The sequence below is a fragment of the Amblyomma maculatum genome, chromosome 8 (assembly GCF_055883805.1).
Source record: "Amblyomma maculatum isolate TAMU_Amacu chromosome 8, ASM5588380v1, whole genome shotgun sequence".
Taxonomy (NCBI): Eukaryota; Metazoa; Arthropoda; class Arachnida; order Ixodida; family Ixodidae; genus Amblyomma; species Amblyomma maculatum.
Window position 1 is genome coordinate 84,882,302 of NC_139351.1, and position 24,634 is coordinate 84,906,935.

The 24,634-nt window shown below is 43.2% G+C and overlaps 1 protein-coding gene across 1 annotated transcript in view; it reads right to left on the reverse strand.

The window, feature by feature from the left end:
* Positions 1–24,634, reverse strand: part of LOC146181684 (uncharacterized) — a 106,224-nt gene that overhangs the window by 45,545 nt on the left and 36,045 nt on the right. The gene's annotated exons all lie outside the window — the stretch shown is intronic.

Below are 24,634 nucleotides of genomic sequence, written 5' to 3' on the forward strand. Positions count from 1 at the left end.
ATGGGATTCAAACTCAGGCCCTCTGCATGGCAGAAAAGCACGCAGCATAGGGAACGAAGGGTGCTTGTTTTCTTTATTTCCTGTTCACAATGAAGATTACAGTATGGTAAAAGTAAGGAATCGCTGTGTTTGGAAAACGTTCTAGGTTAGCCAGATGGATCAAAACTGTCATCCGTTCAAGTTCCTCCCTTTTACTTCAAGGCTTGCTTCGAGTTAATACATTCAGTGAAATACTCCCTCCCCCTGAGCGAGCATATACGTCAGCGTGTCTCACAGCCTTTTTCAATTTCTATACTCCATAGTAACATGATTATGTCGCTTTGCATATCACCTTTATTGTGGACAGGCAAGAACCATATACCATACAGAGTGATTGGCAGGTTCTTCCTTGAAGTATGGGGTCTCGCATGTTTACAGGGAAACCTAGTGAACATGTCATCGTGCTCATGGCTTACTAACATTGTTTTTTTAGTGATACTGTAGTAACTACATTTTAAAATTTGAAATAAGTTATGAGGAATAGTTTCAAAATTGTGGAACAAAAACGACAGATTTAAAGGCGCTATCGCGTCAACTCTTTAAGAGCTAATCTATTGCCGGACACGAGCATTAAAATATAGGCATATTCTAGCAGATCTCCCCACTTAGCGGCAGTATTGAGGGAGAGACTCGCGGTTTGCTTAGGAAGATTTATTTGAATTTACCAGGAAAGTAAGCTGATTTAAACCTATTTGGAATCAAAAACATCACTTATTGCAACCTAATGGACGGCATGCCCAAGGGAATATGGTAGCAAATTATTTCAACATTGTCAATTGCACAAAGGAAGATTTCAGAAAAAAAAATAAAAACGTCGTGCAAAGTCTACTGGAACTGGTGTTTCGGCTATAGGACACGTAGTGTTACTTCACTGCGTCAAAAAGAGTGACGGGAATGCCAGGCTTTAAAAGCCTGGCATTCCCCTCTTATTCCTTTTAAAAGTATCTCTGCTATTTGTCGCCAGGTGACGCTGCTCAAAGGACCCTTCCTTTGAGAGAACAGATTCATGCCATACAGGCAGGTATTTGTGTTCATATCAGCTTTAGGCTACATAGTTTTTCTTTTTTAGTAAATTACTGCTACATTTACGTTTTTTTATCTTCCTCGTATGTTTTTTTTTTTTTAAATGAGTTAAAAGTTTAAACTCACAAAACCAAAGACGCCGCCATACATGCAAGCAAAAACGTTTGATGGTATCTGCAGTAAATGTCGCCGTATATATTTTGTTTAATTCACCTCACTCTATTTCAAGTTAGTTTGCTACTCTCAGTTATAATTTGAACAAAATCTGTGCATCTTATCTAATGACACATTCTGCATGCGACGTAAACGGTGCGGCAGTCGTTGTGTTCATAAAACTGCATAGAGTTACTGTATGCTGTATGCCGTGTGAACAACGTTGCCGACACAAACTATCATTCTAGTAAACAATTCGCCATATGAAGAAAAGAAGTTTTATATGGTTCTGCAGCTTTGCTCATCTCCACAGCCGGGTATTCATCAATATTGAGATGGATTTTTCTAATGAAGCAAACAAACCTTTTTGTGAAGATCAGTAGACTGTCCCTTTAACGCGAAGATTAAGCATCCTCCTGAGTTAGGTCTAGTGTGGCTTGTTGTGTTCTTTTACGCTGGTTTCTTCCATTAAACGTAATGAACAAAGTACCCATCCTGGCACGCATCAGCATTAATTATTATTAAAACCTTGCTTCAGTTTTGGCTATAAGTCTCAGCATGTGTTTTTTCATTGACTGGCAGAAAATAAACTATAAATATAGTAACTAAGCCATAGCACTTGCTCTTTATTCTAGCCACATTTCCATATATTCTAAACCGCAAAAATCTCACCTACTGCACAGGCCGCTGGAAATATTGGCTGGGTGCTTATTACTGTTTCCGCAGCTCTTAAAGTATGTTTTCAGGTTTATATAGGCTTCACCATGTAAAATGTTTGTACTGCTGTTCTCCTTCATTGGAAAACTGCTGTCAGAGCTCTACTGCAATATAATGCGATAGTTACAACAGCATTGATATAGTTTATTTTCTAAAACAGACTGAAGACCAATAAAAAAACATGCGGAGGAACGATACAGACATGCGAAGCCCCTTTGCCCATTCGGTATTCGCATTTTATGACTTCACTTTAAATGTAACATCATCGACGATACGTTTCTCAACGACCTGTCATGCCTTTGGTGTGATTTGCAGCCTGGACCGCTTCATTTAAGCGTTTACGTGCAACAAGATTCTCTGATTTTTCAATGGATCGGGGTCGCGTCATGACGTATATGATTTTCAGTATTCGCCAACGTCGTCAAGTTCACGACCTCAAGAGATTGAATGAAGATTCCATGTCGCAGAAAACCCGACTTAAGAGTTGTCGTCGTTGTTAATCTGTGACAAGGAGGAAGATGAGGAGGAAAGGCAGGGAGGTTAACCAGTAAAAGCAACCGGTTTGCTACCCTGCACTGGGGGAAGGGGATGAGTGGATATAGATCTGTGACAAAAATCTCAGTTAGTGGGAAAGGTCAAGGGTTCACAGCCAACTTACCTATCGCAGAAATATCAGGGAATCGAGAAAGGTAACATGAAACGTGACGTCGCGCTTTCAATTAAAGTCATTTAAACAAGACAATGATTAAGAAAATATGGCCTGCCGCATATGTTACGCACGATTCTTTTGTAAAGTAAGAAACCTAGCTGAAAGAAAAACATTTGGAATTTTGCATTTTTACAGGGTTTCGAGCCCGTGGCTTGTAGGTTACGAATCGAATACGCCACCACCAACGGCACCCAAGCAACGCCTGCTCTGCCCAGAAATAAGCGGGTTTATGTGTGCGTCTCGTGTTGCCTCTCACGTAAAGGGCTATGTTAGGAGGGTACGCCAAAGAATATGTGTGTACCTGGAGAGGCGCACAGTCCGCTATCGCGTCACGCTCATCCGGCAGAACTTTGATGCCGCCCTAAACGTTTTTGTTTCTTTTCGTGGTCCCTTTTCAAAACTCACTGAAAACGCTACAGCTCATGATGAAGTCTGCAAGTTTGATTACAGGAAAATGCTATGTGTTTTTCTTTACTTTATGGAGCTTGTTTTGTGTTAAGTGCAGTAATGTATGCAGCAAATGTATGAAAACATTTCCCATCACATGACCGAATCTCACCAAAGCTGCGAGCGCCAAGTAAGCAAAGCGCACATACGGCAAAGCGGCACTCTCCCACCAGAGGAATATAATTCCCGAACGTCGTACAGGCGCTCAGCTCATAAGCTCGAACACTATACCGGACGTGATCGCGTAAGAATGCCGCCACCCGCCGAACCCACGGTTCTCGAGTTACTCCCAGAAAAGGCAACACAACGCGCCGCCAGACCAGTACGCGTTGCAGGTTGTCCCCACCGCCATGATTGCCGTCCCCTTAGCCCAGGCTATTCCTTTTCTATTTGTCGTTTGCAGGCGAGAGTGACGTGCAGCAGCGATAACCTCGCTTGATAGCATAGCTGACCTCCACCCGGGTTCCTTTCCCCCTGCATTCTGTAGGTCCTCGAAGGCAGCTATGTCACGTTCCTAACATTCCAGTGAATCCCTCCCGCACGTGATCGGGGCCTGTTGCACGTACGGCTAGCAAATTTTCCCGGCTCGAGCAATAGCCACGGGTCGGTGTTACAGTAGAAGTGCTCGGATTCCTGACGTAACTACGGCAGTGGCCTTTGGGGGCCCTATTCGGCTTTCAGCGGAGTCAGTAGCATTTCCGGCAGGATTCGCCTTATCTACTGTAATTACTCTAAACAGAACAATGTGTCTGGCAAAACGTCTATTATATCTGTATGAAAAACTACCACTTTCTTTCAACAGCTAAAATAATGTTGTTCATACTGGAAAAGAAATAGTGGTTATGTCGACTGGAAAAGAATAAATGCATTGAAAGATCTAGAAGCATCTATTTTGTGAGCGAAACGGCGGTTGGCAGCACTGTGCTCGGTAGTGTTTTTTTTATATTTCTATTACCTGACTGAAAAATTTTTAAAAATATGCAAGTAATGCCTATAGGCAATCGTCATGTTCTTAAACAAATGTAATGCTACGGTCAGCAGTGACGTCTAGGTGTAGACAGAAACACAGAATTCTTGCTTAATCGCAATTCCAAGCGTAACTGCTTTCGAATCTAATTCACTCGCGTGATTCTTTTTAACTGTAAGCTATGCTCTTGCTAAGAAATATCTCTGTTTGTGCCTGGACAGTAGCATTTAAGTAGAAAGCTGGGTATGTTGTTTGAATTTTGAAAACCGTAGTTCAGTAACCTTTCAGCCTATGTGCCAGATAGAACCACCTGTGGGAGAGCTGCATCGTCTTATTTCTCCCCTCCTGTAATGGTAGTAAAGGGAAAAAATGGCGGTATCAACGTAAGCTTTAACCCAGAAAGGCATGCGACAGTATTTGCGACAGCATTTGCGCCAAAGCATTTGGGCGATCTGCTGGGGCGATAACAAGGACCTTCCGAACTCGCTTCCCACAAGTCAAAGGGCACAGCAACAACAACAACAACCACAAATAATTCTTGCGTTGGAATTCGCTCCACTTTAGCGCTATTATTTTTAGTATGAAAGGACTACAATCTAACATACAAGCGTCTGATGGCTTTGCTGGGATCTATAGAAGAAGAAGAGTATACACCTAGGCCGTCTCTGAATACGAATAATACCAGGCTGTTCCAACGACTGTCAATGTCCCAACATGGCGCTCAGTATCTCCCGCGCGTCCCAGTCTCCAACCTTGTCTTCCTTCTCGTGGTTCTGTTTGCAGATTCTTGCCTGAATCTACAACAGTACCTATCCAGGTTGCAACCTGATTAGTCCTATGATATCATGTGAAAGCACCGTTTGAACTGCACGCGCAAGGACACGTCAACTGTGACGTCATGATTTGGTGCGCCAACCAGGAGTGAGGCACAAGCAAGATCATTGCTCGGTTCTGACGATCATATGAGTGCTTTCGCATTAATACCGATCGTCTGCACTTATCAATTTCGGAACCGATTGCTGGCGCGTACAAAGAGGACGATCCTGTCGACCACGTGGAACTGTGGACCAGTCAAGCACAGCATCACGTCATGTATCGTATTCACTACGGCATTCTTTTTTGTCCTCTATCGCGACCACCTCTCGGTGGCCCCTGTTATGGTTATGGACGAGAAAAAAGAATCGCGCAGTGGAATGGGGAAGGAGCGCTCACGCTGAGCCCGCCGACATTCATTGCAAAGCCATCTCTCATCACCACGGGTTATGTTTTCTTTTTCCTGTGTTCATCGGCTCACCATCTTGTTTCACTATTTTGCAGCATTGCCCTCCTTTAGAGCTGCTAATCTTCAAGTCGTATTTTACTGATGACAATCGCACATTCTTTCAAATTACTTTCATTATCTAAAAACCGTACTAAAAAGAGATAATAGATGTTACGGCGTTGACATATTCCGTTAAAATATGTCTCATTTTTCTTACAGATTTTCTTACAGAACAGAAGAACTGAAGTACCTCGTGCTATAAGAAAACTAGTTGTACGTCTTCACTTCGTGCGATGGTAGGATATTGGTTGTTTTGATTTCTTCCTACGTTTCCCTGTCGTTCCGCTATTGTTGATATGAGCAGCTGCTGTTATAAGCGACTGATAGTTCAATAAAATACATGAGTTGTTAGCGCTCTGTCTTGTCTCTTTGTTCTTTCCTGTGTTTGTCTGTTTGCGCAGTGAACCAATTTCAGTATTGCACCAACTAGCGCGCAAAACGTTCTCGCAATAGTTTTCCCATACTGCACATAACCAACATCTTGGTTACAATTATTTTTTTTTCTCAGCAACGCGTTCTAAACATCCTGATTTACCTTCACACAGTGTTTGTGCTCTACTTGCATCTGTTTTCAAATGGCAGAAAATGTCACCTATTGAAGTTTCGATTGTGGCAGCAGAGCTCTTGCTAATACTTCTGGAACTGAAGAAATACAAAACGTTTGAAGTCGATATCGTGGATGACATGCTCCGGTATTTATATACTTTTCTGTAAGTTTCATTCTATGTATTAGCGTTTGTGTGGCAGTTCTCTCTCTAGTATATCTTGCGTACTGTAGTTGTCTTTTGATGTTTATTGTTTTGTACAGTCATGGGGCGACTATTTACAGGAAGCAAAAAGGAATAACCGTCGCAGTGGTTAGGCCTCAACCTCTGCTTACCAAGACACATTCACGTAAATAAAAAACAACCAAACGATAAAATGCTAGTGTATACTTCTCCCGCCCCTATGTTTCCATAGCAACATCGACTGCAAGGCACTTGTTTGGGCCAGATTCGTCTTTCATTCCGTGACAACGAGTGTGCTTTTCTCTTTCGCCCGAATTTGAATGAATGAATGAATGAATGAATGAATGAATGAATGAATGAATGAAAAAATTCGCCCGAATTTGAACGTCGCTGTTCTTGAGTCCAGTGCTAGAGTCCCAAAGGAGACGCCCTATCCAGTGCAGAAGGTACTCAGGGCAGCAATCGTAACGGGGTTATAATTTATAAACTTGATGTTAGCAACCCCCTATGTCTACTAAAAACACTTTCATGGCTGGAAGACTTGTTACTAAGCCTAGCTGTACATGCATATTTGCACTCAGAAGAATAAAAGGCGGGAAATAAGCCACAATACCTATTTTAAGCGCGGTTTTTACCTGTAACCTCCTTTAGACGCATAACGTCTAACTTGAAATTGTGAACAATACCTTACCTTTTACATCTGGGTTCGCAATGGATAAAAAGTTCGGAACACCGCTGCCCATATCTCAATGTTTTCTAAGATATTCGATGCCCATTTGTTGTCAAAAGGTGCGGTGAAATTTCCGCAGCATTTAAACGTGTATTAGGATGCGAACAGCAAAACATTATAGTGATGGTAATAAATTATTAGGTATTAAAATAAATAGGCCAATTTATTCTCTTTTGAGGCGCTTTCCTTGAGCTTCATTTGCTCCCTTAATATACGAAATTAAACACTGTTTCATACGCTGTACCTCATACGTAGATATTTGTACTTTAGATAGAGATATAGAGCTGGAAAATAAAGTTTATAAAACATTTTACGTTGATTTTAAACTCTGCCGATGGGTGATTTGGCGTGACTAGAATAACAATTGAGGGACACAGTTATGCAGCTTATGTGCGTTATGACGTAGAAGGCGTCGGTGTTGTTTCCAATACCGAACGCATGCAGCGAAACCGTACCACCGTTGAGCAACGAAAAAAGGCTTAATTAAAAAGCGGCCAAGATTATCTTTATCACTTCAATACCTCGAACCCGGATGCTGCATCGGATTTTGAAAACTTGGGATATATGTTTTTGACTTTGAACTTTGCAATGTAGCCTTGTGACCTGGAACGAAATTTAATAACGTAACGAACATTTCGTGTCGTTGACTGCTTTAAAATAGTCCTTTATCAATTAATTAATGATTGTATTATACAATAACCGCACTATCTTATATCCGATGAAGTTTAATGGCTCAGTGTTTAGGGCGCTAGAATACTGATTGAACCTAGGGGGGGGGGGGGGGGGGGGAGACGCTGCCACCAATTTTTAATGGAGGCGACAGGCAAGACGCCAATGTATTATGCAAAGTCAGTGCGCGTTGAAAAACACCAGCGGGCGATCGAAAATTCCGGAGCCCTTTACTACGGCGACCCTCGTAGCTGCAGTCGTTTTGGCACGTTAAGCCTCATAAATGAATTCCAAAAAAAACAAAAAAAACTTTTTGATACGTTTGGAATTGCATGTTTGGCACATTTGTGTCAAACAGCGCTGTTAATATCAATTGTTAATGGGATTACTTCAGAGCAGATTCCCTTAACCAGCCGGAAACTATTCGGGTGATCTGGGCCGCTTTACCATTTTTTCGGTCAGCTAACCGCTGTTCCTGTAAGAAAAGATCGCGTCTAAAATATGGCTCGCACGGGGGTGCCGTTACACTCAAATGTCATGCGCCAACCTCACTGCTGGCGAACGTTGTTTTCGGGCTCCCGTGGACGAATTCAATGCATGTGCCAGCGTGGCCTGCGCAGTGCTCTCCGCAAGATAATATTGTCACAGAAAAAATAACTTTAACTGCAAGCGACGTGATTCTTGTTTATGATCCTTAGGGCACATTGGTTCTTTAATTTCAGAGAGGCAAGTTCGTTTTCAGTTTTCAGACTGCAAAATTCCTTAGAGCAGCGTAAACCACGTGCAAACGTTCTCAATATATAATATCATTCTAAATATCAAGTATTGCACCATCATTCGTTTTTTGGCCGTGTTCTCTTAATAAATTATTCCGGTGCCGCTGTTAATAATTCATTATAGACGCGACTTAGGTCTGCAGCCGGGCACAAAGTTTTCAGCAGCCAAGATATGCACTTGTATCCTTATCTCGGCTGCTTTACTGAACATGTTATCTTTGGGAATGGTTTCTTCAGAAGATATCTCGCGTGATTTCGCAATAGTTTTAAAAGCTGACTATACTGTGGCTCTTTTCGCCTCAGTTTTCTTCAAGAACCGTTCTTGCGAAGGCTGGTATAACAGGGTTACAGCAGCCTTCCTAAAGTGATTTTTACACATGGTTGAGTCGATGGTGAGTTTACTAGCCTTTAATCTGTCACTTTTAGAGAAGCATCCGCAAGCCGTTAAACGCAGGAAGAACTAGCATGCTGCATTTTAATGTGCAGCTTTCAGTGAAGCGTCAACAAGTATTTACCAGGAAGCGAACCTTTCACGCCGCCACAACGAAGTAGAAATTTATAGAAATGTCTCGTAAACAGCTGCAGTGTGAACGACGTCTTCGTCTTTTTCTCCAAATGAATAGGGGAGAACTTGCTAAAGAGAATCAAAATAATTGTGAGAGTTTAAAAGAAATCTGGCTGCTGCTGACTCCATGAGAAAGCAACAGAAGAATGCTATACCACCACACCTATTTGTCTTGTGCATCCGTTCTTTATCATTGTTATCAGAAGCAACGACTCACCTTGACTTCAAATTACGTCTCTCTATTGCTATGGTTAAGTTAAAATTCCACTTCCTAAAATTATTATTGAGAAGCACGGCTGTTCTTTATTGTTTGGTCTTTGTTCTAGGCATTGCATGTGATATTCAAGGCAAGCTGAACGTTTCGCGTTTCAAATACGACCAGTTGAATAGTTTCTCGCGGGTTTTACATTTCTTGTTCGTATTCATGGCCACAGTTTGAGTTGTTCACTCCCTTTCTAACCTGTGTAGCCGAAGTAGAAACTGAGGCCTCTCCACACTGGGTGGTAAAGATTTATTAGCTAAGCTCTCCGTTTAATTATCCATACGTGTGCTCAGAGCAGTGCAGTGAACGCTGTTTTACCGCCCCCATAAAATTCGCAAGTACTTCTATACAGTATAAAACTGTACAGCTTAGTTAGAGCTATAAAGTTGGCGTCAAAGAACTGCATAGCTGCCGCCAAAAGTTGTGGCCATCTGAAAGTGTTCTTTGTCTCTATTAGCTGGTTTAATCATAAGTCTAGTAAAGCTACACTAAATAGTCCAGCAGGCCTAACTTCATCAAACCACTGACCACGTTTTTATATACTAACAGCTCTGATAATCTTTGGCGCTTTCGAAAGACTGGATGGTTTTAGTTAGGTAGCCCAATTTACTGTCAGATCTGAGGAGGGACCATTCAAAGCGTGCCGGAGCAGCTAGGCTTTGTAGCGTCAGCCAAAGTGAATGGAGGGAAAAGCCAGTTTGCAGAAACGAGCGATGACTTCAATACCTTGGTTCAGAGCCTCAAGTGGAGTGCGCACAGATTCTGCAGGCCCGTTTGTCTGATAATAATAGGAAGAAAGGATGTTAGAAAATGGTGGCAGTAAAACTGTCCGTTCGGTAGATAAGTGCCCATGAATTCTGCCGCTTAACGGTTAACTCTCTGAATGTTTTTTTACTGAAGGAAATGCAAGAACAAAATTTATGAAGCTTCATTCTGAATCGCCATAATACGTGACGTGGCGTCTCTGCTTCAGCTCTGCTTGCTGCCATCGGTAAAACCAGGCTCGCAATCATCGTACGTAGTGCCATCTATATGATAGTGAGTTTTTGCTTAGGCTCGGCAAGCCCAATAAATTTTGCTATGGCGTAATGGTCACTGACTCTCCAATACAGATTACGGTGTGGAAAAGCAGAATAAAATTGCTTATTGATTCATGTATTCCCCTGAGCCTCGTTTTCATAAAAAATCGATTTCGAGATTTTTATTTCAAAATTTTACATCTAAATTTACTACATTCCAAAGCAGTCACGTAGTAAACCTTTTACTCTGCATGAGTATGTCTATGTCAGCTGTCTAGCCTGTTATTCTTCCAGTTGCTCAAACTGTGTAAAATAGGAGGTGTTCGCCTACTAAATTTGGAGCTCATATGTCTTGTATCGGTTCTGGGTCGCATATTTGCGTACATCACTTAGAACTGTTTGTGCTCGGTGGGAATCCTGGTGTTTTTCTACAGAGAAAACAAACAGGCGCTACTTAGTATGCTTCCAGTTACTCCAAGCCTAGAACTCGAACTTAACAGCAGAGTTCCATAACGGCTAAACAATTAGAAATACTAATACAGTTACAATCGATCTGGAACGATATTGAATATAATGCGACGTATTTGTGAATATTCTAGATTTCACTGCTCATTTGGTCAGTACTCCATTTCAAGGAAATCGGAGCTACTTTGCATTATAAATCAGGGAAGAATGATCCTTTTGACAATTGAGAACATTTAAAATCGCCTAACGCACCACTTTCAAAATCATACCGCGGAGCGTGTTGCCAAAGTTTCGGTGCGAAGTGCAGTGTTCTCTCTTCAGAAAAAAAAAATAATCTGCGCCACAAAATATGTCAATATGCTCCTGGGTCAAAAGCGGCAGTGATTCGCGAGGCATGTCAATGGCTTGGTCGTTCGAATGTTCCCCCCAAGGATGTGGGATTGCATCTTAGCCGAGGTGGCCATATTTTTACGGTTAATAAATAATTTGGCTCCGCGTGACATGAGTCGTAAGTGCGCATTATGGACCCATATTTAGCTAACATTCTTACCCAGCTTTCCATATGTATTGGACCTTATAGTTCTTTCCGAAGTTTCACGTCGTGAACCCGTTACAACAGCTAATGAAACTTTACACATTTCATTCTGCCAGCATGTTCATGTAATTGACAGCATAGCAGCAAACGACTGTATTGCATGTCTCACCATAACTATTTCTACTGCGTGAATAATTTGCCACACTCACACAAACTTTTCATCATTTTTGGGGCGCATAGTGCACCTAACACTGTACATGCGTTAGTGATTCGAAACAGAAGCTTGTAGCGTGACTAGTTCCTTCTCCGTGGGTCGCCATCTGTAGGCGTTACATTTTCCCCACCCCACCAGACAACAACGTGAGATCTCTTTCCGAGCTTGTCGGCCTCTCCACTTAAGCCTTTCAGCCTTCCGCTCCGTGTCAAGTTCCAGGCGCATCGCAATCAGCCAACATGTGCTCCGGTATCGTGTTACACTGTTCAGGCAGTCGTTTGTAATGCTAGCCTGGATTAACTCATCCTAGAGCAACCGAATAGCATCGCGTAATAGAGGCTGCAACATATCTCGAATTTCTTCCGCACGCTAGGTCATCGTTGAACGAATTAGTTCCGGGAAACTATCAGCGCCATGAGAAAATCAATCCGGTAAGCTTTCCTTCCATTTACAACTTTGAAGCAGGTTCTAAAGCTCCTCGGATCATATTTCTTCTGTCAGCCCGGTCTTTGCAAGCCATTAGTTGTTCGAAACTTTAAGCCCTCGAAGGAGCACAGCAGGGTTAGCAGAGCCTCTTCCAAACGCACACCCCTGAAAGAGCCGGGCGCCGGGCCGGGGGACGCTTGTACCAATTTTAACGTTGGGTGTTCGGGGGCGGGTTTCGAACTAACCACCTCCCGCAGTCGAGACGGGCACCCAAACAACTCAGCCATGACTGATTAGATTCACTTCGAAAGCCTTTACGTATTATAGCGCAAATCAACATACAGGCCAAGGTTCACGAACTATGTGCAAATGAAATAAGTTTTTTGTTACAGCATTACAACTAGTGGGTAATCAGAGTGAACATGTAGGACACTGAACACTGGAAAAAAACTGCTCTCTAAACAGAGCAAAGTAGAGAATCTAGACTCGCATTGCAGTTCTCACAGCAAGCCACCACTTACAGACGCAGAGGGAAGGCAAGATCGTCATATTTTCTCATTCGAGTGCAATAGCCAGAAATGCATTTGATTTGGTAGCTTATGACAGTTTTTTAACACCTAGCTCCGGTTTTCCCGAAGTTGTAAGTACCTAGTCTGAAAAAGTTAATCTTAATTATCTATATATCGCATTTGACATTCCTTCATTATTTGGCAGACCGTCATATAGAATATCTCTTTTAAACTAGAGATAAGAAATAGTGTGGCTCACTTATTTGTGCTTCTCCTGCACGGGCGTCTCCAGTTCGTTGGTCTTCAATGATGTTGGACGCGAACGCCGCCTTCTTCTCACATTGCAGGTAAATATCTTTGAACGCTTTTGCTGCTGCTGTGCGGCCGATATGACTTCAGGTTGAAAGCTGACTTCTTAAAGTATCGGTGGAAACTTCTTACTGTCCCTTGGAAGTGTCTCGCTGACCCCGTGTATTCGTTTTCTGAGTGGTCGCAAAACTTGGAAAGAGTTTTGTTGTGGATGCTTTGCCAGAGCATCGGATGGTATGACCATGTGACAGAACGTTGGCTCCTTGAAGACGACGTTCCCTTTTTGTATCACTATTTACACTGATTTCACATTTTGTTATGGGCCATAAAGACCCACCACTTCTGTTTGTCGACTAAACACATTCCAAAGAGAGTCCTTCGGAAACCAACTTGAATCCAGTCGTCGAAATCGTTTTTCTGCGCGCTTCAAATCGCACTCTTGTTAGATGTCTGCGCAAGGAAAACCGTCACGAAGGGTCTCGTCTTGTACTCCTTTTTGATGCAACAGGATAGTCAGCAGTACATAAGTGATTCTTATTTCCTGCTTGCCAATGACTTCTTGCTGTAGACCGACCACCGCCGGTAGCGTTCTTGTGAGTAAGTGAACGGCCAGCGTACAATATGCTGATACAACTCGAATACTGTTCTTTGCTCGGAGAGCTGACTTTCTTTTAACCCTGCTGCTCCAACAACTGAAAACTTCTTCGGATCGTTAGCGCACTCCAAACAACGCAAACGCCTCGTTGAAGAACAGTCCCGACTCCTGGTCTCTTAACGAAGAACGCTGCTTCACCGACGCAAAGACCCTTTTAACTTGCACTCGCCTATTTGTGCCGTCTCTATCGCTATGACCTATCAGTACTTACACACTGCTCAACTCAGCACTTCTTCACAGTGGCAAAAGTCTCGTTACGGCTGACTCTATCATCCGACTCGATCGTCTGGCTCACCGTTCACTTAGCGTCAGCTTGGCGGTCTGTCTTCTTTTGCACATATCTGAGCCCATCTTCGGGCTCCCTCGTCTGCATCCTTGTGAGCTGGAGTAGTCGAAACCTACAACGACTGCGTAGAGTCTTTTCCAGTGCGCCGTCTGCAAAGAGTGGCTAATGACTCCCTGCTGTCCTGGTAGCGTCGGGAAGGTCCTCGACTTGCCGCACACTCCTTCCTGTCATGGAACCCTCTCCCCAGAGCTTTAATCCTGCCACTCCAGCACTCTCGTGGATTTCTTCTTCTGTAACGGACAAATGGTTGGACCTCAGAGGTGTGCACCTTCCCTCTCCGTTGTTCTCTTCCTCATTCAATCTGTCTCGGCTGTATGGTCTTTCCGCTTGCCATCACCTCCTCTCTTTATTTCTCGGTTCTGCATCGTCTGAAGCCGGGACCCGGACGCTGACGAAAGCGCGTTATTTTGCGACAATCACCGGCCCCTGTGGCAGACGGCAACTTTTTTGGCTAGCCTGAGAGAAAAAGTGCTCCCTCTCCGCTCATCCTTTTCCCTCGTCTCCGCATTACGTGGTTTCTCCTTCCACAAACACTGACAGTGTACTCGTCTAGCGGTGCATCGTTTGGTCTAGCCGCTTCTTCTAGGAGCACGGCGAGGTGATACACATGGTTTAGGGAGTGTAGCCCCCGCCTCTGACTCCGAGTCACATCTTCAAGAAACACGGGAGCAGCGGCAACGTTGAGTCGCAAGTGGAGGCCCTGAACCGATCTGTCATTACCCTCCCCGCTCCTCCGTTTACCGTCTCTGTTTTTCTACGGTGTGACGACGCTTTTCTTCGCTTTGCGCGCCGAGCCTTTTTACAACGGGCCTTCACTGTGCTCTCGCCTCTGTTCAGGGAGCTTAGCGGCCCAGGAATAGAACACGTGGAAGAAGGGCTTGATGACTACTGTTACTGATGCTACCGAGACGACGACGACGGCTGCTGCTTTTCGTGGGTCTTGGGGACGCCGGCGCGTTTCATGAATGGGACAGCTTTGTCGCGTCTTTCGGTAGGCGGGGTGTTTGCGTTTCGCCGTCGTCGGTTTGAGCTTGAGGCGTGGCTTTGAGTCCGCATGGCCGGAAAGGGGAGGAGGTGAATGTCTCATTGGTCGCCCGATTTCATGAGGCAGTAGAGAGGAGGCTGCAAGCCGAGTCGGAGGCGCTAAAAGGGGTGGATAATACTAGCGACGCTCATCGAGGCTTTACCCGTTTCCTGCGGCATCATGCTGACAACGGGAATTCTTTAACTGGGGTCACACGGCTTCGGAGCTATCCGTTGGAGCCGAAAACTGTTTTCAGAGCCAAAGATCGTGCTATTTATCGGTGCGCCTAGGTCGCAAGGTAAAACGAAGAATCCATCAAGCTTTTCTCGGTCAGAGGTTACCGAGTGGAACCGCCGACTCACTGTAGGTAACTTGTAATGTTAAAGACAGGTTGTAGGATAAGGAATCGGGCCGCAAGTTTATTCCTTCACCATTGTCCCATCATGCGTGAACGTTAACGATAGCTTTGGCACGTGTTACGCCATGCAAGATAGCGTAAATTTATATAACGAAGCACGCACTCATTCTGCCTTTTTCGCTTTCATCCTGCGCTGCTTGTAAGGTAGCCATTAGACCCTTAGGGATTAACCTACCAGCTTCAATACTCTTCAGCCTCACTTTCACTGATTTCAGACCATTAGGTCTCGATCAGTACTGCGCAATGTGTCTACCTATATATCACACACGCCTGATATGGATGTGCTGTGAGTTGAGGTGAGCTGATCTATTAAACAGTGCGTTCTGTGGCTTCCGAGTTCCGCGCGTACTGCGAATGCTCCACAGCACGACGCAATAGCCAACATGGCGATGTGCATAATTCGTACATGGGCAGTTTGTATTGTCTGAGCATTCCGGATCGTGTGGCTATACCCCATGTGGTCACCTGATCTTGAAGTTATGTTTGAAAAGCATTAAGAGGCAAAAGGTTGTCTGGAGCTATTGCTGTCATTTTCTGGTCCCGAAGGAGGACGATACAGTGAGACAGCGTTCTTGTCGTACCCGTCTTAGCAATCAATAATTCCTGTTATTTTGAGGGCATACTGAATTCGCTCTTTTTTGTCCTGTATAAGTAAAAAAAAGAAAAACAGCACTGAGCGAAAATTGGAGAAAATTTTACGGCGGCGAGCTTTTCAATGTAACGTCCATTTTTTTACTATGAAGCGTGTATATACGGCACCTAATATTTGTAATGGAAAGATTATTATTTTTCTCAAAGGCGTGTCTAGCTGAGCAGCACCGAACAGATAATGACTAGTAAGCTGAGCTGCACGACACATGCTACGTGAGACAAGTTGTTTATGCGTGGTAATAAACAGGTACAGCACAACGTAAAGTGCCAGTTTTACAGCATTCGCGATAATAGAAAATGCTTGCAAAAAGTTGGCGTTCCATTCGGGTAATAAATCATGGTGTCAGCAGAATATCGGGAAAATTTTGTAATATCAGCGCAGAGGTAGGATGAGGGCTTGACTGGGTGCTTGAACTTGTTAATACTGCGGATAGCAAAAATTTATCGCTCTCCTTGATTTTTCTTTGACTACTAAATTATATGCTTTAATAATTATTTTCTTGCTTTCATTACATCACATGATGAGTCTGAAGTGTGCCCGTCCCCTACACTCTACCCACGAACACACACGTTAAAGAAGGTCGGTATGACATCCACAGACATTGAAATACATTGCTGACCTGACACCTTTTCTATATATTCCGAACACAGGTCAACCAACTGTTTGGTTCGGGCTTGAATAGTTAGGCTAAAAAATTTAAGCTTTATATCTAAGCAGTGAGGGGTGGCAGCAGGCTGGATTAATCCAGAGACGAGATGCAGGTTGCTAGACTGTATACGGATGTACCATGAATAACATTTGATAAAGCTCATTTATCTACAAACAATGGTCTCAGCGTGCAAGTAAGAATCTATTAGAGAGTGTTTTTGCACTCTCATTGCGGACAGGCCCTGGATAAACTCAAATCTTGAATGCGAATTTCAATCTCCCCACACGTGGACGTAAATGTAAAAACGAAAAAAAAAAAATCTCCATGCCGCAAAACCTAGCATGAATTCACCTATAGTAATGCACGTGAATGACCAAGCAATTTATTTTTTTTTTAAAGAATTGTTCAACTCACGTTTATTATATACCTCTGATTGAGCTACATCAGATGTCTGCTTGCTTTTGAGTGCTTATTTTCAAAAATGAGAGCTTTAAAGAATTTAGCATATGCTAGTTTGTTCCACGCATTATTTCTTGTGAATGGAATAACCGTAAGGAAGTACAACTGCCACTTATAAAGTGGGGTTCCGTAAAATGTGCCAGTTTCAGGAGAATAAATAAATGACATTTTATATCATCTTGTTGGGAGAGGGTGTGTGTGGGGGGGGGGGGGAGGGGGAGATTTTCCTGAGAGCTATTGCTTGGTTACTAAGTTATAGCATTTTTTTTTTATTGCAATGTTCTGAAGGCTTGGACACAAATAATAATTCCTGGCATCTATCTATAACGATATCAGTAGAGGTGGGAGGCCCCTTTTCCTTCATTTACGAAGAACCACATTACCACAAATGTGCACTCTCGAAACCAGAACCCTTTCATCATGCAGTTTGGGTAACCACTTCGCTTGATAACTCGGATATTCCCGGCTACCACTTCGTGTACATAGCAGTACATTATGAGAGCTCTGAGCTAATGAAAGGGCCTCAAAGTAGGATATTTCCTTATGCTCGTGTTTCAAGGAGCCCTAAGCACTACCCGTAACTTCATTTAACCAGTGGAGAACTAGATGTGAGATTACCATCAAGTTCGGCGCAATCGGAGGGGCAGATCTTCTCCCAAGAGTCCTGCGTTGAGACATCAAACCGATGCAATTACAGCGTCATACTCGTCATCCCCAGTTTTCCGACCAACATGGCCAGTTGGGTTAGAGTACGGTTTAGTGATCACATAGCTTGTTTAGTTGGCTGCGGAACTCATGAACGGGCAAGGCCTAATCTTGATGACGACTACACCGTTTCCCAGCCGGAGTGCGTCCACCATAAGCCCCACTGCAGACAGATCATATATTTGTTAGTGTCCGCACTTAACCGTACATCCACGTCGGCCCCTAAGTGGATGGTAATGTCCAAATCGTCGCTGTATAAAATATCGTGTACGCTTGCCTCAAATAAACTTCAAACGTACTCGGCACCTATATGAAACTGCACTAATAGCGTTCAAATTCCCACTAATTATAAAGCAAGCTTGAGAGTCGCTTCGAGGTTTTAGCCCGTCAAAACTATAGTAAGTGGACAAAACACGCGACTGCTGAACGCGGAGACTTGGGATGAAATACAGGCAAACTAAAGCCGATCGAGAACAAATCCAGAGCCATCCTGGAGGATTCCTGATGCCTACATGCAGGTTTGCGATTTTAGAGCCCCAATAGCTATGCATAAATAATTTAAAATGAGGTGGCATAATATAACACATAAAAAAAAGCATGACATGACTTTTATTACGGACACCTTGACGTAGCAACATGAAATGAGGAGGTTGTGCCCCATAATAAAAAAAAAAGAAGATAATTACTGGAAAAAAGGGTTCGGTCTGATTTGTGGGATTTAACGTCCCAAAGCGACTCGGGCTTTGAGAGACGTCGTGATGGAGGACTCCGGAAATTTCAACTACCTAGGGTTCTTTAACGTGCCCTGGCATCGCAAAGGGAATAAACCACAGAGAAAGTCAAGCGCTCGAAATAAGACTAGTGTATTTGTTATACCGTTCCCCTTTTAGACTTTATTATTTCTATATTAAAAGAATATTAAATCTTTTTTTCCAATTTTATTTCAGAACACAATGGTCATTTTTCTTTTCGGCCAGTATTATCTACCGCTGGGGTATTCATCTTCCCTTTTTGTACGGCAACGAAGAAAAAATACGTCGATGTGTGATAGAAATTCATGGAAATATATATATATATATATATATATATATATATATATATATATATATATATATATGAATCAAAGAAGCCAACAGTCGGCGAGGCCAAGGAAAGCATTGGGGATTGTACTTTGCCTTATTTTTTTTTTATTTTTACTTCGAGAATCACATAAATTAGTGATGTAGTCTGTTCAAGGGAAAGATAATTAAACACAAAGTAGAAGAAAAAACAACGTGCCGATGGTGGGATCCGAACCCACGACCTCCGAATATCGGGTCCGGTGCTCTTCCAACTTAGCTACATCGGCCGCTGTCCCCCCTGCTACTTTCTTGGGTATTAATGTTGTCTGTATACCAACCTTGAGAGTGTTCACCAGCGCCACCCTCAACCAAAGCGGCGGACGTGGAACGCTCTGTGTTACCTCCAGCGTCACGTAGAACGTGATCAATAGCGAGGGCGAAAGCTGTGCTAGAACCCTCTTACGCTACCTATGGCTTCAAGACTGCCAGAACCGAGACCCCCGTAAGCTACAAGCAGATAAATGAAGGGGAAATTAGGGTGCTCGTTGTAATACATGAATGAAAGAAGCCAACAGTCGGCGATACCAAGGAAAGCATTTGGGATTGTACTTTGTCTTATTTTTTTTTTAATTTTTACTCCGATAATCGCATAAATTATTAATGTAATCGGTTCAAGGCAAAGATAATTCAACACAAAGTAGAAGAAAAAACAACGTGCCGATGATGGGATGGTAGGATCCGAATATATATATATATATATATATATATATATATATATATATATATATATATATATATATATATATATATATATATATATATATATATATATATATATATATATATATATATATGCTTTTTGTTTGCACGAGCAGTTGACGGCCTTTTGCGCAATGCACAGCTCGGTGTATTTAAAGCTTGTCTTCCAGAATGACTCCCTGCCTTCTTAAAATAATGTAAGAAGCACAAGGGATCGAAGCGTAAGGAAAACACTTAAGCGGAATTCCAGTCCTGAAAACTTTGCGCTCAATTTCTGGCTGCATTTTGTTGAAAAAGCCCGCCTCGCAAACAGGTGTCCATTGTGATGACCACAGTTATTAAGATGCTGCCGAGCTTTAGCGGACGCAAAACATAACACTTTTAAATGGTGCCTCTTGTCTGCACCATTTAAATTTCTTATATGCAATGGTAAAAGATACAAAGGCAAACAACAGCGTCAGGCGGGTATTGATGGCGGGCGAGACAGACAGCTCTTTGATGGGGACTTTCTGTCCTCAGTGGCATGACTTTGGTCATGGAGAGTTGCTTCAAAACAGGTAAGCGCGGTATTAACTTCCGGAACTGGCGACGATTTCAGAACATTCGGTTCATTCGACAAACTTAACGTAATAATACAGCTGATGCCGGGACTCCTGTATCTCCAGTAAGACGTGTTACCCATAGGCCGCGCATGAGCGCTCGTGTCGTTTGATAAAAGGCGACTTTTATGTATGCTACGCGGACTTTCAAAAAGTGTAATAGTTTACGACTGCGTAATAATTAGTGCGCAACTGGTCATATAGGGCTAACTGTGGAAGTGTTTATTAAGTGAGCGCAGTTAACACTACCCCACGATAAACTTCAAAACGGACCTTCAGAGTGCCCCGAACTTCAAATTCAACTTCGCCTTTACCTCAGTACGCCCGCATTTTCGGAGATAAGTCTTTTGCTGTTAGAAAGTTTGAGAGAGAGAGAGAGAGAGAGAGGAGGCAGAGAGGTTTAGAAAGTTTGAGTTCACAAAAAATTATGACGTGCGGCGTATGTGTGAAAAACGTTATGAATTTTACTGCTAAGAATAAAATTTCGGTTGTGACTTCCCCTACATTCCTACCTTCGTTTTTTTGTTTCGTTATATTTTTTAGGCGGGAGGCGGGTGGGGAGTAGGGAGTAGGGTCGAAGGTCTAAAGTTCTAGCCTTAACGCAGAATAAGCTTAAAAGTGTGTGTTGTCGGGGTAGTTGGTTCTGCACAATGTAGATGAAGTTAGCCCAGAAACTTTGACAAAGGCCAGAAGATGCACATACGACGAAAGACAGGCTCGTAAGACAGATTAAGTTTCGATCTAGAACTATCCGCGGAGAAGCAGCAAAATCTATATATTGACCAGTCGGCCATGTAGATCTTATACAGGGTTGTTTAAATAGAGAAAGCCTATAGTGGTCACATCACATCACGCGAGGTTTTGGTAACCTTCTGTTGCATATTTCAGATAATTTTATAGATCCGAAAGGACAGGGAACAGAAGAACGATTAAGTAATATAGTAAAAAAAGGCATTACTCTGGCCTTCAAAATAAATATTTATTGAAGTTGTTCCTCTCGCTTATAGCAGGCAAAGGGAGGAAAGCTTGACTGTATGAGCAAAGAAAGAACTTACTGAACAGGCATGATGGTAACGTTCGTATCATGTCACTGGAGTATAAATAGACTGCACGATCTAGTCAGAGTTCACTTTAGAGGATTTGAGAAGCAATTCTCGCCAAATATTTCAGACCTGGTTTAGGCTTCGTTTGGCTTATGGGGTTTAACATCCGGAATATTTCTGAATAATGTGAAATTTTGTTAGATCTGACAGTAATCGAGCGGTCCATGCTTAGAACAAATCGACCTCCCAGCCCTTCTCTTTAAACGTTAAGTTGAATACTACTCAGTTATGCATACAAATCCAACACAATGGACACATAATCGAGTTTTCGCCCATGTAGAGCACGAAATGGATATCATCTTTATGATAAGTGAGAATCAGTGCAATATACTGTAACTTTCCGCTCCCCCCTCCCCCTCCCCCCCCGCCCCTTTGCGCTTCATCGTCATTTATATAAATCACTGCTTTATTGTAGAGTTCAGTCCGCTCTCATGCGCTTATATATGTCGTGTTGAAGCAACTACAGATATCTGCTTAGTACATGTCATGCAAAACGGATGTCGCCTCTCAGTGCTCCAACCAATATTTGGTCTGCATTCATATAATGAACATTTTGCGTACAAGCGCTTCAGAATACCATTGTGACTTATCAGCCAACAAACGTTAGAGATTAAGGCTAAAATTTAAAGACAACGATGCCTCTTGCTGCGAACAGTCAGAACTTTTCACTTGTTCTCATTCTGAGAAACTCTTTTGCAGAGTCTATGTTACGTCGTCATATAGCAAACCAAAATTCTACTAGTTGCACAATATGAGAGGTGTCCGGTTACGAAGCACTTGATCCAAAGTGTGAAACACTGCTACAGAAATGGCATAAAAGCAATGTTATCGCGTATTAGATACTCCTAATTTCATTCCGTTTTTCACTAGAGCATAGTTAATTTACTGGCAAAGAGAGAGAGAGAGAGCAAAGCAAATTGCAGTATTTTTTAATTATCAGGTCAGAAGATGTACGTTTTATTTGCAAAAATGAACGGGATCACTGAACGGGATCACTTCATATTCAACGCCGATAGACCATATCAGTCATAACACAGATTCGCTTTAGTGTCTATATTCTCTTCCCCTTGCACTATAAGTGGGGTTGCTTAGACAAACTGGCACAGCCCAACAATAGAAAGACTATTTTTTCTTTGGGGGAGGGGGGAGGAGGAGGCTAAGGGCATGGAAAAGAAAATGGCTCGAGCACGTTTTACACAGTTCAGAGCAATTAGGAGCGATGTAACAAAAGAACGCCTGCAAACATTGCCGCGCCGGTTCGGAGAGTGCGTGGGTGGGGCGAGCCCGCCAGAGCTCACGTCCGTAATGTCTCAACGCGCGCAGCGTTTCCGCGTTTCAGCGGACGCCCATACTAGAGAAGCTTAGGGTGAGCACTGGAGAGAAAGTTGTCGCTTAGCAACAGATTAGCTGGTCAGCGGAGGTTAAGTCAGGAATGGCGCAGATGCTCGCCGCCTTTGCTTTTAACGTTAAACTAACTTCCGCCGTAATCCATCGCTTGGTCGCCAGAGAAGCGCGATTTTATGCAGGAAATTCTTAAGGCCCCCCTCTGCTACACATACAGGTAAAAGGCATCTAGTGGCCGGTGCTTAACCGAATCCCTAAACAAACTTCTCCCTGACGTTAAACCTGAAACTGAACCTTTAAGAAACACCGAACATTTTCATCCGAATAGCAGCTACGAGAAAAAGCTGCGTTATACCCAAGTCTCGAGCGCACTTTGAAATAACACCGATGCCTAAACATAACGGTTTTCTTCCTAATTTCAGGCACCTTCACTTGTGGTCACATTCTTTTTACCGAAACGCTGTCTTATTGTGGTTATATGATACTATATTTCAAGGATTCTTTATTAAGCCTTTCGGATGTTAGGTTAGCAGATTGTGAAAACAAAACACGCCGGGCGTTGTGCAGCCCAATACGGAAAGCTGAATCGGTTGACTGCACAGTCTAGGCACCCTGAGCAGCTGCTTGGAAGCGAAATCATCTATCCAGTTTAACAAGAAGCGACTGGCTGTGTGGCTCCTCAGATCTTTCTAGTTTGAGACAAAGCACTCTGCGTAGCTCGAAGGAGAGATCCGGCAGTGCACTGTGTAGCCGATGGACCTGAATGATACCTTTGTGCAGCTACCATTTCTGGTCCATTCTCTGAATTCTGAATTCTTGGTTTTTGGAACATGCTGCCGAACTCTTTGATTCTGCTAGGGTTTCTGTACTATTCTTAGAATCCCCCGAATCGATTGGTTGGCACAATTTCTTTAACGGGGTGAGCATGAACACATTTGCTTTTTGTTGGGAGATGAAATTCATGGCGTATTTTATACCACACAGGTTTCACTAAGATGCATTACATAACGCTACGTAGCCCAACGGATGGTGCCGAGACAGGTGAAAATTGTGCGCCCGTGTGAACACACGTCACTTTCCTGCAATTCTTGTCTAAAATGATCTAAGTTATGTTTCAATGTACCTCAGTGAAGCTTGCTTTCATGGAAAACCTCCCTGCTGCTATCGGTAATGTTTAAAATGATGCGGGTTATCCCTTATTCAATGCATTTGATTTAGTACACTGAAATCGATGTGGGTCAAAAAGAAGGCGACGCGATGAAGAGGCGCGGCGAAAGCGGTCGTGGGTTGTTTTAATGCTCAGTGGACAACTCCTAAGGAAGCGGAAGCGACAGGGATGTGCTCAGCGTTTTTTTTTTTTATTATCAGCTCCACTGTGGCGCTACTACACAACACGCCCGTAACCTGCTCTCTGTTCTCGTTTTTCAGTGCTCATGGGCCTGCCTGTTAGCAGGGAAAAATAATAAAAATTTGAGGTCGCTTAAGCTTTGCCTTACGATTGAAACGGGACTGCGCCTTCTCTGCGGTTCTCACACAAACATTACAGCACATGACATACTACGCCACTGCAAAACTTACATACGTGCTACTATAACGCAATTACCAGAAAAAAATTAGCTGTGGTTTAGTATGTGGTTAAACCTGGAGCTGGACGAGAGCTGCATCTGCATGGCTATGCTTAGGTTCGTCATGAAAGTAAAGACATGGCTTTAGCTCTTCGTAGTTTATGGTTTCAGCTTTATTAATGCTATAGTGGAATCACTTCACGTATGAGCACCCCTTGCCTGTCGTCGCTGACCATTCTCATTCAGGTGTAGAAGACTTCTAGTGGTATGACATTGTCTCTACGTCGAACTCCGGGGCACACCGCCGTCACAACGTTCGAACGAACCTTCTGTCCTAGCAACTCGCTGTTGTTGTTCGCCTCTAGCGACTACAGAGTTATCTCAAGAGCACAGATTGTTGGGCACAGTTATCTGTCTTCTTCTTCTTCTTTCTTCGCTCCTCGGACAAGCACAGCGAAATGACGAGACTGTGGCCAATGTATCTCCCGGTAGATAAATTCAGTAGGTCTTTCCCTAACGGGCAATTCCAAGCAAACCTTTGAGGCCGATGTGCAGCCTATGGGACGCAGAGAGATGTTCTATTTTCCCGTAGCACACATGCCCACCTTTCGCTTCTTGAAATATTATTTCCGATGGGCGCCGAGTTTTTCGTTGCGAGGAGCTCCTTAACGCTGTCACGCTAATGTTTTTTTTCCCCAGCCGTGGTGCGGCA